This window comes from Sciurus vulgaris (assembly GCF_902686455.1).
Source record: "Sciurus vulgaris genome assembly, contig: HiC_scaffold_570_arrow_ctg1, whole genome shotgun sequence".
NCBI classification, from domain to species: Eukaryota; Metazoa; Chordata; class Mammalia; order Rodentia; family Sciuridae; genus Sciurus; species Sciurus vulgaris.
In genome coordinates this window covers 400,151-415,017 of record NW_027632454.1, presented here as the reverse complement: position 1 = coordinate 415,017, position 14,867 = coordinate 400,151, and the positions used below count along the sequence as shown (strand labels likewise).

Sequence of the window (14,867 nt, the reverse complement as noted above, 5' to 3'; positions counted from 1 at the left end):
ATTTTCCATTAAAACTCAAATGATAATTCAATGAAATTTTGACATTTAGTCAATAATATTATTAGGGAGTGTATGTGTGTGTGTGTGTGTGTGTGTGTGTGTGTGCGCGCACGTGCGTGTGTGTGTAAGAGGGAATCAAACAGGCCCTAATATATATATCAGTTATTGAACTATTTAAGATCCATTCCTGGATAATTCACTTCTGCACGGCTTGGCCTGCTTGCATGGCACTGGTCATCTGCATGCTCCTATCTGTGGTGGTTGTCTATTATTGTGCATATTAACCTGTGCTTTCTGAAGGTCTTTTCAGTGTCTTTGCCCTCTCTTGCTTAGCTTAGGGACTTGTGCATCACTTTTTAGGCTCACCTTCCCCTCTGTGTCTAAGGGGTCCCTCTAGCTCATAGCACAGATTATAAGCACTTTCCACCATGCTCAGAGTTACATGGACAAGTAACTGCCAGGGTCTACTAAAATAAGGGCTGTTTCCCACATCTTATACTTGACTGTATTTCTTTCAGAAAATCCTGAGGAACCCCATGGATGTCTCCAGAAGCTTCCCTTACCCATTGCAAAAACCTGGTGCACCAGGGGGTGGGTGAAGTTCTAGATGAGAACTTGAGGGGTCCTCTAAGAAGCTGCATAGAGGAGCAGGGAGCTCCACTGCCACCTGCTTCTGGCAATTCCTCCTCATCCAGAACTGTTGTCTAGATTCTGATCTGGGCCACTAAGAGTATTTGTAATATGAAGGATAATCATATTGAGTTTGTTTTATTGCTTTTGTTTGTTTTACATGTTTTCTTGGTTCTTCATAACTTTTACTTAAGGAGAGGACAAAAAGAATTTTTCCTTTCTTCATTTATGTGTTACATTAAAATTAAAGAGTTGGGAATTTAAAGGCTTAAGAAACAAACTAGGTGGCATGTTGCTAGCACTGGGACAGAGTCTTTGCATGATGCTCTGTGGGAAAATCCCCTACATGACAGCTGTTGGCTGTAGGGCAATTTCCAGCTTAGCTGGAAGGAGTGAACTCCAAGTTCTGCCTTCTTCACGGACTGCCCATTTATAAAATGACTGTGATCATATCCTCCCAGAAACAGCTCAGTGCTTTCCAGTCTTGGAAAAACAGAAAAAGATACATCAGGCAGTAAGGAGGAGTGGGACGTGAAAATAACTGTGGCAGTGTTTTAAACAAATCTAATGGACACCAGTAGTATATGTTTAAATAGAGCCATTCTCATTGAAAACTGAAAAGTCTATTTTATAATTTTTAATTTTATTTGTTCTAATTAGTTGTATATGACTGTAGAATGCATTTTTACATTTTGATAGATAAAACATAAATAGAATATAACATATAGTTCCAACTACAATGAAATTTACAAACACAAGGTATAATTCCATGGTTCCTAATGTGTTCACACAATTGTTCAAAAATGACATAATTTAATTTTAGGCATTGACTTTTTTTAGTGTTGCTGGAATTGAATCCAGAACCTCATGCATGCTAATCAAGTAGTCTATCACTGAGATACAACACAGGTCCTTGTTTTAAATTTTGGTTTTGAGACATGGTTGTGCTAAGTCATCCAGATTGAATTCAAACTTGTGATCCTCCCTCTTTAGTCTCCTAAGTACTTGGGATTACAGGCGTGTACCATCATGACCAGGCATCATTAAAATATCCTTTATCAGCTTCTTTCCTGGAATGTACATATAATTTAATATTACATTATATATTTTTCATTTATTTTAATATTAATGTAACACAATTCCATGTGTTCAGTGTTCTGCTTTGTCATTCCTAATAATGATTTCTACCTAGATTTATGTAGATTTTACAGCATATCTTTCACCACATCAAGAAATTAAAATGAGAGAGGGGGCCGGAGATCTGCCATGGCTGCGTGGGGCCCTGGAAGCGGTGGCAGTGGCAGCTCCCAAGCTGGGCGGTGGCAGCTGCGTGCTGTGCTGCAGGGATTTGGAGGCCACAGCGCTGGGTCACTGCGAACATCCGGTGTGCTACTGCTACTCCACCAAGATGCGGGTGCTGTGCGAGCCACAATCCCCATCCACCAGCTGCAGCATTAGGAGAAATATGACATCAACTTTGCAGATGGAAAGGTTTGCATTGTACAGGCAGCTGTTGCAGCTTGAGTGCTGCAGTGCCCCCAGCTGCTGCCCTTCAGCCTCTTTGGGGACTTGGAGCATTACATGCAGAAGCAGCATGAGCTTTTCTGCTACAAGCTGTGCCTGAAGCACCTCAGGATCTTCACCTATGAGCACAAGTACTACTCGTGTAAGGACCTGGCTCGGCACTGCATGCAAGGGGATCCTGATGACACATCACACCGTGGACACCCACTCTGCAAGTTCTGCAATGAGCGGTACCTGGCCAACGATGAGCTGCTGAAGCACTTGTGCTGAGACCACTACTTCTGTCACTTCTGTGACTCAAGTGGGGCCCAGGAGTACTACAGCAACTATGCACACCTGTGTGAGCACTTCCTGGAGAAGTACTTCCTGTGTGAGGAGGGCCACTGCAGCACAGAGCAGTTCAGCCATTCCTTCCGCACCTAGATCGACCTCAAGGCACACCCAACTTCCTGTCACAGTCACAGCTGTGCTGAGGCATGCCAGAACCTGCAGGTTGACCTGAAGTTCAGCTTTGCATCACAGCACTCACATCATAGTGAGGGGATAGTCAGCAGTGAGGACTACGAGGAGGTGGACAGGTACAACTGCCAGGGTTGATGGGACTGGGCCAGCCAGAGTGGAGCCTAGTGAAGCAGTCGAGGAAGCTGGAGGTACAACAGGGAAGAAGAGGACTGAGAAATGGCTGCTGCCATCCGTGCACCAGTGGCTACACAGCATGAGGAGACACCCAGGAATGAGGACTGGGAGAAGGGTGGCAGTCGTAGGAAGGAAGAGGCCACTCCACAGGAACAATGAGCCCCACAGCCCAGGTGCCTGACCCGGGCTCAGGGTGAAGTCCCAGGCCCCAGGGAGGCCTCAGCAAATAGTCCTGAAGGCCAAGAAGACTGCTTGGGCCTGGACCCAGGGCTCACCCCCCAAAGCACCCTCCTCCCCACTCTAAAACTCACGGATGAAGATTTCCCAAGTCTCTGTGCTTCTACTTCCTCCTGCTGCACAGTGGCAGCCCCACATCTTGAGGGGCTAGAGCTGGTGTATTCTGGTCCCACCAGGGGTAGAAACACCTTCCAGGAAAGGACTTCCCTGCCCTGGTGTGCTCTGCATCCAAGCCCAGTACCACCATGCCAGGAGTCATCTCTACCTAGAACAGCAGTTGCAGCAAGAAAGGGGCTCCACCCACTCCAGGGGCCCAGGCTGACCCTGGAGTAGCCAGATGTCCAGGAAGGCTGAGAGGGGAGGAGGGGTGGACCAAAGGGTGGCCTGCCCCCTGCAAAGGAGCAAGGCAGTGGCCTTGGTGTCCAGGAGTTGCAGAGAATGCCCACTAGGGCAGCTGCTTCTCTGCTGGGGCCAGCCAGGTGAAGGAAGGGCTGGTATGCCAGGACCTCTGCTTGTGGTCACAGCCAGAGGCTTCAGTGGCCCAAACTGGACCCTCATGAGCCTGAGCTGAAAGCTGTGGATCCCCTGGTGCTGGAGTTGACTGTCACGTAAACAGTTCATTATTCAAGAGTGTTCAGGATTAAAAGCAGATAAAATTGTGGTACTTGAAGTTGAGACAAACTGAATCTGGGATCTCAAGTTGCCTCTGATCTTTTATAAGACAGTTTATATTCAAATAAATTTATTTTGCAGTAAAAAAATGAAATTAAAATGTTTTGAATAAATAACAGAAGAACCAAATATCTCCTCTTCTTATGAAAATCTATGCAGTGCTTGTGCCTAGAATTAAATATAGTATGCTTAATCCTCTCAACTACTCCCACTCAGTAGCAGAAGAGTGTGGATTAGAGATAGTCCCAACAAGTTTGAGGAGAGTGTAATTTTATGAGAGAGTGATTAAGGACCTGGGAGCTCCTCAGGGGCAGTCCTTGGTTGAGGTCATAGGCTGTGGCCTCCTGAGGGTTAATCTGAGAGAGAATTGGCCTGTGCCTTCTGATGCTGAGGTGTCTCAGGGGGATGAGAGCTTGCAGGTACACCTCTGGTGAGGAAGGAGTGAGAGGAAAGGACATATTCAGAGCAACTATAGCCCATGTCCATCAACAGCAGGATATGGTCCAGGATGCACACAGAGTTCTCAATCCAGGTTAAGTGAGACAGGACCATAGACCTACTTCTGTAGCCACAGACACCCACCCATTTCCACTTATAAAGGAGTCACCAGGAAATGCCTCCCAGTCCTTGTCAGTTGAAGGTAAGTGATGATGGAAACATTCCCCATAAACTGTAGATAACCACACACAGCAAAGGAAGAGAGGAGCCCTTCACCAACCCTGTTGTTAACTCCAGAGCTCCCTCCCTGGACACAGCAACTAGACAAAGTGGGATATCCTCCCAGATATTTAAAATTGAAGGACATGCTCCTTTATGATAAGCCAGGGTCTGGGGCTGTAACTCAGTGGCAAAAAGCTGGCCTAGCATGGATGAGGCACTAGGTTTTCTCCTCAGCACCAAATTTTAAAAAGTAAACAAATAAAATATGATGAGCCAGTCATTTATCCTGAAGTTTTACCTGCATTTGATTACATTCAGCCTCAGGATAGCAATATGGAGGCACATTACGGTGCTCAAAGGACAGTGCAGAGAACTTCAGAAACAGAATTGCATGACCTTCCCAGGTCCACGTGGGTCCAGGCTCATGTGAACCCAGGCCTTCTGCACTGGCACCAAGGCCCAAGGCCCTCTGCTCTGATGGCTCTGCATTGTCTCATCTACATGAACATGGTTCCCACACACACCATCTGCAGGTGTGTTGACAGCCCGTCTTCATGATCTCCTTGAAGACACACTCTTATTCAGGAGGCATATGGGGTAGACAGTGAATAATGGGATCTAAATTTAAACTCTCAATCTCAGCAGCAATGCACCTTGGACTAACAATTTTATTTGGACATCTCAGGAGGAATGTGAGCCATGAGCCCTCCAGGAAAGGAGAGCACACAATATAGTGCCATCTGTTGACTGAACATTTCAGGCTGAAAATAGTGTCCTTCAACTACACAGTGAAGGACCTGAGTCTCATTTCTATGCTGTCCTTTCCTCTCCAGGCTTTTTCCATCCATGACAGTGGTCCAGCAGCAGCTCAGTCCAGGCTGGTAAAGCAAACTCCTCTGTCACTCTTTTCCTATGTCCACATGGAGCCCATTCCCTTAGTAATTTATGAGCAACCCCACCAATGTGCTGATAATTACTCTGTTTCATACTGACCTCCTGGAGCTCTGCTGGAGGAAGAGACCCCTCTAATGCCAAGGTAAGATGCCCCAACCTGATGGGAAATAGTTTCTTGTTTTATCTTATTTTCAAATGAAATTTTTTTATGAAAATGTGACATCGTACATGACAGATGACATGGAACTTTCCTTGGGGATGGGCATGGATTTCCTCTTCTAGTAGGTGACACTGGGTCAAAGAGGGCATGTCATTGGCAGCACTAGCCTGTTAACTGTGCGGTAGGTAGGGGCCTGTCCTCAGCACCATATTCCTCCTGGATCAAGAGGCTTGTAATTTCCCACCAAGACTGACATTAGAAATAGCAACTCAAAGAACATCACACACTTTCACTGGGTGTGTGACCCCTGCCTTGGGGCCTTTCACTGGATGTCAATCCTCAAAAGAGTAAGGGGAGAAGAGAAGCCTCAGTCCACCGTTCACACCATCCTATAACTGCCATGGTCTCAATATCAACTAACAACAGGAAGAGTTCTGTAACCATCCTCATTGAAAGAAGCGCTAGTTGAGGAGAAATGTGGGCTTTTCTGCTTGCTCAGCCCTGGGAGCCTCTCTCCTGTCTCCTGCTGGGGAGCACAGGAGAGTGTAGGGACCAAATTCACCTTTCAGGTGACAAAAACTGGCCCCTTGTGAACAGGCAATTGGAACTCTGTCGTGTGGCTTGCTTGGCCATTTCCTCATGTGGATCTGTGTGGTGTGTTGTTAGTATCATGGATGTGGTACTTTCTAGACTCAAATATTCTTTAATAGCAAAATTAGTAGATTCTATCCCTGACCTCAAACAGTGATGGGCATTTATGCATGTGCTTAGCAAATAGATGCTATGTGACTTTCACTGGGCCATGGATAATCACTGAGGAAAAGCAGAGCAGGGAAAGTCACATTTTTCTTAATTTTGTCTTCTCAGAGTAGCCTTATTCTGACAGGTGGACATAAGCCAGTTATATGTGTAGAAATTACATTAAGTACCATGAAGCAAACAAAGTAATCATCCTAGTCCCTCCCCACACTTCTGAATTCCACAATCCCAAGAGTGCTGTTTCCAGTAAAGAGGAAAGTTCCACCCTCTCAGAATCATCTGGTGGGCAAAGGTCTGAGCCTGGCCTGGGTTCCCTGCCCAGGAGTTAACACAGTGTGTGCATTGCAGCTGCAACTCCAGCTCCACAGGACTGATGCTGATCCTACTCATGTGGGAAGTGACAAACTGAGTATGTGAGGTTTTACAGATGTGAGTGATGATTGATGAATCTCTGATCCCACAGAGCCTAGGTAAGTTCTGAGAAACCAGAGGAGGAGCAGGATGTGGTGCGGGCAGCATGGAAAGCAAGAAGCTAATGACTTTATCATTGATCATTGTGTCTCTAAAGACTCCACAGTAATGAGAAAGTATGATTCCAGTTGTGACCATGAATAATCTACAGGTAGATTCCAACACTGAGGCAGCACCCAAGGGAAGAACATTCCTGGGAGTCATTGAGTAATAACTGCACAGCTGGAGACAGAGCAAGGGGTATGAAATCAGAAAGAAAAAAATAAATGTGTCTTTTCAACTGCTAAGTGTAATAAAAAGTCTTATGCTTATGGGCTTCGAGTTCTTCATTCCCAGTCAACTTGCTTTACTGCTGAGGTTGACTTTCCTGCAAATCAGCTGTCTCCTGAATCTGTCCCTGATACACCACATCCTGGGTTTGTTTGGGTAATATATCTTGAGAATGAAGCATAAAGACTTTGGGTGGGGTCTGGTGCTGACCTTCAGAGCAGGTGTCTGATAGACCTCAATCTCTCATGGGCTTCTCAGATCTCGGATATGTGCAGGATGATGTCCCAGGGAACTCAGGTGTGGCTTGGTAAGCTGGCTCTGCTGGACTTCCAGGTCTTGCTCAGCAACCTCATGGTTTTATCCTGGCTGTTTCTTCCTGGTGCACTGATGCCCTCATGGTCAGGTAACCTGAAGAATCTCCAAAGTGTGGATTTAGCATTTACATGCAGTATTTACGTTTAAAGAATCAAACTTTAAAAAAAAAAAAAAAAAAGAACTGTTGTCGTGCTTTATTTTGCTTTAAACTTCTCTAAAACGTCAGGAAGAGAGAAAAGTAATGACCCTCATTTCTGTTACGCTTCTATGTTTCACTTAAGCATTTTGTTGCTGCTTTTATCTTTACTTATGAAATTACAGATGTACGAGGTCATGATTTCAGGATGATCCCATGGTAACTGATGCTGGCTGCATGCATTTGGACTTGAGTGTGGATAGAGTTTTCTTCTGTCAGACATGTCATTTACTTGTGGAATCACTGATGTCTCCTTGTGCTGGTTTTATCATCACAGTATTGGCATAAATGTAAATTGACCAAAAAGAAACAGAGATCAGCACAGTGAACTTGACCTTTTGCCTTTGTCATGGAGAGCAGTCTCCTGAGCCCCTGTATCCCCCTCCCCACTGAGCTACAAGCAGCCTCTAATAAGAAGTTGGGAGATCCTAGGAGCAAAGGGCAAGGCTGAGCCAGGGTGTGTGTGTCACTCAGCAACCTGTGTTTCTGTGGATGTGACTGCTGTGCCCCACAGCACAGGAAGAACCGGCTTTGGACTCAGACTGGGCCTCACACTGATACAAGCAGTCTGAATCCAACCAGGGAGGCTGAGAATCAGGCAGGAACCAAGACCCAAGTGCCAATGATCTGTTAGTCATGGAGGTACCAGGGAGTGGTGATGCTGATCCCAGTTGGATGCAGCACTGGGTTGCAGGAGAGGGTGATGTTCCCCTAGAAGTCATCTAGTATGGGAAGTGAACCCTGCAAATAGGCAAGGGGTGGAGCTTCAGCATTGCTCTCCCACCCAGCCCCACAGTCTAAGGCCTATGTAGGACCAGGAGAGGAACCTGCCTTGCTGCATTATGCCATGCTGTGTTCTGCAGGAGAGCACAGGGGCAGGCCTCAGCTCTCCTGTCACTCCAAAGCAAGGGACATGGCTCTCATGAAGATGAGATGCCATCTAATGGAGCAATCATGGGGTAAGGTCTAGAGCTGCACTTCCTGGCAGATGTTCTCACTTTCCTGCATAGCATGATAACACCACCCAGGCCAGACTTGCTCCCATGCTTCCTCCCCTGGGGTCTCCTCATCTGGTCTTCAAGTTTACTTCCCGCACCAGGTCACTTTTGGTAGTTTTTGTAAATGAACCCTTGAAAATTGTTAATTTATGTTTTCAACAAAGCCAACCCTTACTTTACACTAAGATGTCAAGCCATTAATATTTTAACAGCTTATTAACTACAAACTTCATCCACATACTATGTTCAGTTCCATGGTGTGTGACATATAAAGAGAGTTGTGTAAAAATCACACAATTTACTTTTAGGTTTCACCTCCTTGCATACATATTTTATATGTATATAATTTAATAATTCACTTAATATAATTTCCTTAATATAATAATTTAAATACAGTTCAGTGTATCTTAAAGTTTTCTCTTTCATTTTGTCTTTCTGACAAAGAAGATCTCTGGTTACATATAAATGCATTTAAAATGGACATTTCACCAACTCCAGAAATTAAACTGTTTTAAATAAGGACTACATCAACCAAATATCATTTATTTTTAAAAAAAACTGAAACAATACTTTGGTCTGTACAATTAATATTGCACCATCCATGGAGGTACAGCCCTCTGGTCTACCATTAAGTACACACACACACACACACAGACACACCTGCACATATTTTTATACTTATAATAAGATGAAAAACTGTACTATAGAATATATCCCCTACGCAGTGTATAAAGCAACTACCAAATAAGAACAAATAATGCAGACAATACTCCATAACCCAATAATGCACAATGTCTATGGACACTCTGGGTTCTCCTAGTTCTGTCAGATATTTTGAATGGAAAGTGCCTATTTATTTGCAGACACTCCCAGAGATGAGTCAGAGGGTATACCCACTGCTTCATTTGATCAGGAGAATCATGATCCTCACATAAAGCCAGACAGGAAATGGGCATTAAAAGCCAAATTTTTCTGAAAGATGTTGACAGATGCAGTACACATCTTGACTCAGAGATTTTTAAGAAAGAAGACAGGGGTAATGCGGTGGGAAATTTGTCACACTGATGAGGACAGAAGCCCTGATTTTTGGGTGCTGCCAAGGATGGTGGAGAAGGACAACAGTGCCATCAGGTAACTGGAGTGGACATGTGGTGACAGAGGTAAGGAGGCCTGTGTGACATCAGAGAGAGTTCCAAAGTCGGTCCCAGGTTGTAGCTATTGAGGAACAACCAGAAGAAATGGAACATCACTTCTTGTCAACAAGTATTTTAAGAGAGATGAGGGCAGTGTGGAGATAGGCCTCTGATGAGGGAGCAGAGAGCAGGGTGAGTGCCCAATGCTGGATAATCAGGGTCATTTCATCATCGCCTGGGCAGGCTGCAGGCTGAAGAGTTGCTCCATCAATAAGGAGACAGGGTTTTTTCAGACTTACTTCATTTGCCACCATATCAGCAGCCTGGTGGTCCTCTTCAGTTAATCAGCAGTAACTGATCATGAGGGCCTTCCCAGAGGAGAGAAGCTGTTCTTGGCAGAACTGTCCAGGGGCAGCTGTCTTGGAATGCCCTGCACCCCAATAGTTGGAAAACCAGGCAGAGAATGTTCACCATGGTTCTCAGCTGGTCATCAAGGACAGTGGACAGTGTGAACTTGCTGGAGAGGGATGATCCCAAGTTTGAACCTAACCCCATCCTTCAGAAGGGTTTGAGGTAAACTGCTTTGCATTTTGGGGTCAGAGAAGCAGAAGATTGGTCATGGACTGAGTCCTTCTCTTGGCCCTGCCACCTCTTCTAGGGCAGCTGCTCTCCCTGCAAAAGTTTTGTTCTTTTAGGGACTGAGAGGAGCTCCTGATTTTGTTGTCCAGGGTATAAACCTGGGCTCTCAGGATTTCAGGGATATCTTGCACCATGGAATCTACTACTTCTGATCCCAGGAGTGGAACTCTGGTATATCACTCATTTTTTCTAAATGTCAGTGTTCTCCACTGATGTGGTTGAACATGCCCCTCAGAGGCTCATGGGATGCAGCTTTGGTCTCCAGCATGTTGCTTCTGAGTTTAAAGGCCTTTCAAGACCTGGGCTCCACTGCAGTCCTTATGGCACAGGGTGCCACAGCTTGCCTGCAAGCTTGTCTGCAAGTGGGTAGGTGATGGGATTAAAGAGTCAGTTGGTTCCCACAGAAAAGGCTTTGTGCACAGCGAGGCCACCCCATAGCATGCACCCTTATGTGTGTGGCTGGCTCCCTTTCTGATTCTCTGTCATGTGGTGATGCCATCAGGGGATTCTCACCAGAGGGCACACAGATGGGTTGCCTGATATTGGGCTTTGAGACAAAAAAAAATTAAGATTTTTCTTTACAAATCATCAAGACTCAGGTATTTTATTATAGTTATTCATTGAACCCAATACTCTTTCCCTTCAAGGCTGCCTGTAGTGTTTAAGAGTACCAAAGTCCTGTGCAGATAGTTCCTAGGGTGGTCTGGACCTCAGAGAGTTTTCCTTTCCCTAACTTCGAATGCCCTCAAGAAAATCAGAAAATTATATTCCAGAACCAAAATCTCTTTGACTCACTCCATGTAAGACCTGTGGAGTTGCTGCCTGCAGTCATATGGAGCACCACCATGAGGCCGGTCAGCTGTGGGAGCCAGAATTGGGAAGTCACTAGAGAAACACTTCTGCCAAGTCACATGCCTGGCCACCTGCCCATGTCACCAGAGTCAGTGGTGTTACAATTAGGGTCTGGGAATGAGTGTGCCTCCGGGTGTATGTGTGTTTGGTTCCCCTAAATAATCCTCTGGGTACCTAGCACAATTCTCAATGTTCAATGTCAAATTCCACAGTAAAAGTCATAATACATTCTCTTCTGCATGGACTGGGGCCAGCATCATCCCAATAGTGTATGACAGGCTTTTTTGTCTGCTGTGCCCACTCTACAAGTGGATAGGCCATGACCAAGAAGAGTGATGCAGACCAGAGGCAGGATATTGAGTGGAAGAACCAGATGTGTGCCAGCACCCCAGGTCCATTGTGGATGCTCTAAACCCAAACCTGGAGTTGCCATTCAGTCACTCCTGAGGCAATATGCCAGGGGAATCCAGCATTGTCAAGTCTTCTTGGAATGTGTCAGCCTAGAGATAGCTCAATCACTACCCATCATCTGAGAGTCTCAGAGTTCAAAACTGAAGGCAGTTTGTGCACATAGGCCTGAGAACATCTCCAATGCACCAGTGTGAAAAAGACTTTTGAAGCCCATGTGCTTCTGGTCAGATCACAGATTCTGAGGCTGGGAGACACAACTTATGAAGAATTTCCAGGAGGTAAAGGTTTGGTATACTTAACCCTCTCCAGTACACCACACATCTCCAAATCCCAATAAAAACTGGGGGGATGCTTCTTGTATTTTGGACATTTAGGAGTGAGCCCTATTAGCTACACACTACAGACATGATTACTGAGACTGCTAAGAACTGAAATGTTTACTGAATGTTAGCCTGGGGTCTGTCATATTGGTGCAACACACCCTCAAATGTGATGAAGAGAGGCTCCATGTTCAAAGAGCATCTCTCCTTGTGACTCCCTCTACACTGGATTGGAAGTGCTCACAGAGGGAACTGGCTCACTCAACAAATTCACATTCAGTACTGAAAGTAGAACCAGAGTTTATTGTTTTTTATTTTCAGCAATTTCATGTTTGTGACTAAGGAAGGGTTAATCTAAGAGGAGGTAATATGCTCCATGGTCCTCACAGTGCTCAGTGAAGTGTTTGTGGCATGGAAGGAAGGGCTTCTGCAGTATTATCCCTTTCCATCAGGCTGGTGAGTCAAGCAGATAGCAAGACCACAAAGCCAGAAACAGGTCCTTAAACAACCATCATCATCAACCATTGGGCATAAGCCCAATGGACACTTCTCCAGTCAACTCTCTTGGGTTTCCGGCAGGATTTTTCAGTGAAGGGAAGTTCCTTCTCTACAGCATGATCCTGTGAAAGTTGGTTTGGAGGGTTCTGGGTTCTGAGCAACTTGGGAGACAAAGTTCCCAAGTGGTCATCTGGTCTCCCAAACATACAAAGAGACAACCGACAGTGTGAAGATGGTAGAAAGGGGAAGATACAGAGTTTCTCTTCTCAAAGACACTCTGAGAACTTTCTTGATAGGAAACTGTGTCATGTTTGGTTTTTGACTGGAGTCAGAGGAAAAGGAAGGACTTGTGATTCAGGAACTGCCTGCCCTTACCTCCTCCACAGCATTAACTTTGCCCTACCATGAAGCTTGGGCAGGAGGATTGAGAAAGGGAATGCTGGATGTATTAGGGCCAGAGGTCATGACATGATTCAAAGGTCTCAGTTACTCAGGAGTCCTGTCCTCAGGAAATTGAATGCATCCACCCTCCCAGGTCCATCTCTCAACTGTGCTATGATCCTGCAAGTCAACCACCATATGTGATTTTCATTGCCACAGGAGAATAACAGGAGGCACAGTCCTTGCCCAGTTCACAACACTGTGTTGCTGTCATATCTCAGAAGATGAGGCCCAAGTTCTACATGAGCTGTGAATCATCAAACTCAGGTAAGGAATGAAAAGCAAACCATATTCCTCACTTCCCTGGAGTTGTCCTTGCCTGTCTCAGTTCAAATCTCCCAAAGGTCTCCCTCAGTCCTTTTACTCTGAGTGTACAGGTAGAGCTCCTCTGAAGGACTTTCCCATCCTCTTAAGGTATTAACTGCACTTGGTTACTTTTTGTAATACAACCTAATTTGTCAAAACATAATACAGCAGTAGGAAATGAGGAGGAGAGAGGGATTATATGACCTCCCCAGGTCCTTGACACCTGAAGAGGGATCTAGCCCAAGAATCATCCCCCTGTACCACCTGTCACTCACACACATCTTCTCTGCATAAAGGCACTGCTCACCCAGTCTTTCTGGGTGTTTAAAGTCTACCCCATAATCCATGATCATCCTGAAGCTCAGCTCTGGTTTAGCTGAATCTGCTGAGCAACTTGTGAATAATGGGATCAATTTTTTAAACTTTGTACTAAGCAGCAATTTCACTTTGGTTAAGAATTTCCTAATTTACAGACAAAATGAACTTGATGGACATGTCCTCCAGGGAAAGCATGTAAGTTCTGCACACATGTCACCTATGCTGGATTTGGGGCCTCTGAACTGAGTACTGTTTCCCATTCAACATTTGATCCTCTCCAAGAGAAAGGAAAACCCAAGAAACACTGCGGGACATGACCTGCCCCAGAAAAGATTTTCTTCCTCTTGCTGAATGCTCTGTACCCTGATAACTCACTGCTTAGGAAATCTAGATGAAAAGGAAGGAGGGAATTCCCTTCTGGCATTCACCTGGAGAGATTCCCAGGCCCATCTTCCTGCTAGGAGTGGTGGCTGGGCAGTTGTATATGGAGCTCTTTCTCCAGGTAATGTCTAGGCCTGATATACACAATAGGATGGAGGTGATTCATAACTAGGAAATAAACTCCACTCTTAGAGATTATTTCTCTACTGCTAGACTTAAATTCTCAAAATCCTCCATCTCAACCATGTTGGGCACTTCTGATGTGTACTTGGCACTAAAGACGCATAGAATTTTCTAGAAGCTTTACTGGTCTCATGTGCTTTGATCCCATTTCTTGCCTATGGCAGCCCCCTTCTTACTCTCCAGGATCCTTTTCAATGCAGAATAGATACCTCTTCTTTCTTCTCACTACCTTTATTCAGGCAGTGAATGAAATTATGAGTAATGGCTCTGGAAAATGCAATGAGTTAAGCCACTGGGACACTGATTTCACTTTTCTTCTCAGTTTTGAACTGCATGCCTAGGCCCAGAGCACTCTGATCAGTCACTGCCTACCACGGCAAAAAGCATGTCAATCCAAGGACATGGATTGCTATTACAGCATCTTACCTTCTGCTGTTTTGTGTGATCATTCTTAAACATAGACATGGGAAAGTCCTCTGGTGGGTGGGATCTACTCAGCTGACCTACAGAGTGGGGCATGTGCATGTCATAATGGGGCTTTCTTCACGTAATCTGAGGAGAGAACTGTGGGAGGCCTTCTGGCACAGACTCAGTCACTGGTCTGCCAGTGAGGAGCCTGGAGTGCCTGCCTTTTGTCATGGAAACAGATGACCAGAAATCTTCCTCCCATCCCTGTACCTTAGTCCCATACCCTCTTCCTGTGCCTCCAACCTCTGGCTCTATCACGCACCTCCCTCCCCTGACCCAGCAGGCTTCAAGGACTCAGTGTTCTTCCCAGACAAGTCTTCCCATTCTGGCTTCTGCTCTGTACTTTCCCTTCTATCCCTGGTAAATACCCATCACAACACTCTGTCTACACAGTCTCTGTGCCCAGCTCTTCCTCTCTAACCCCCAGAACACCCACTTGACACCCTCCTGTTTATCTGCCTCCCTTTCCTGTCAATCCCCCATCTTCACCCCCTC

At 45.5% G+C, this 14,867-nt stretch overlaps 1 pseudogene across 1 annotated transcript; it reads left to right on the top strand.

The window, feature by feature from the left end:
- Positions 1-1,031: 1,031 nt before the first annotated feature.
- On the top strand, positions 1,032-3,627 carry LOC306652752 (E3 ubiquitin-protein ligase ZNF598-like; annotated as a pseudogene). The gene has a single exon. The product of its transcript is annotated as an E3 ubiquitin-protein ligase ZNF598-like (transcript).
- The last annotated feature ends 11,240 nt before the right edge of the window (positions 3,628-14,867 follow it).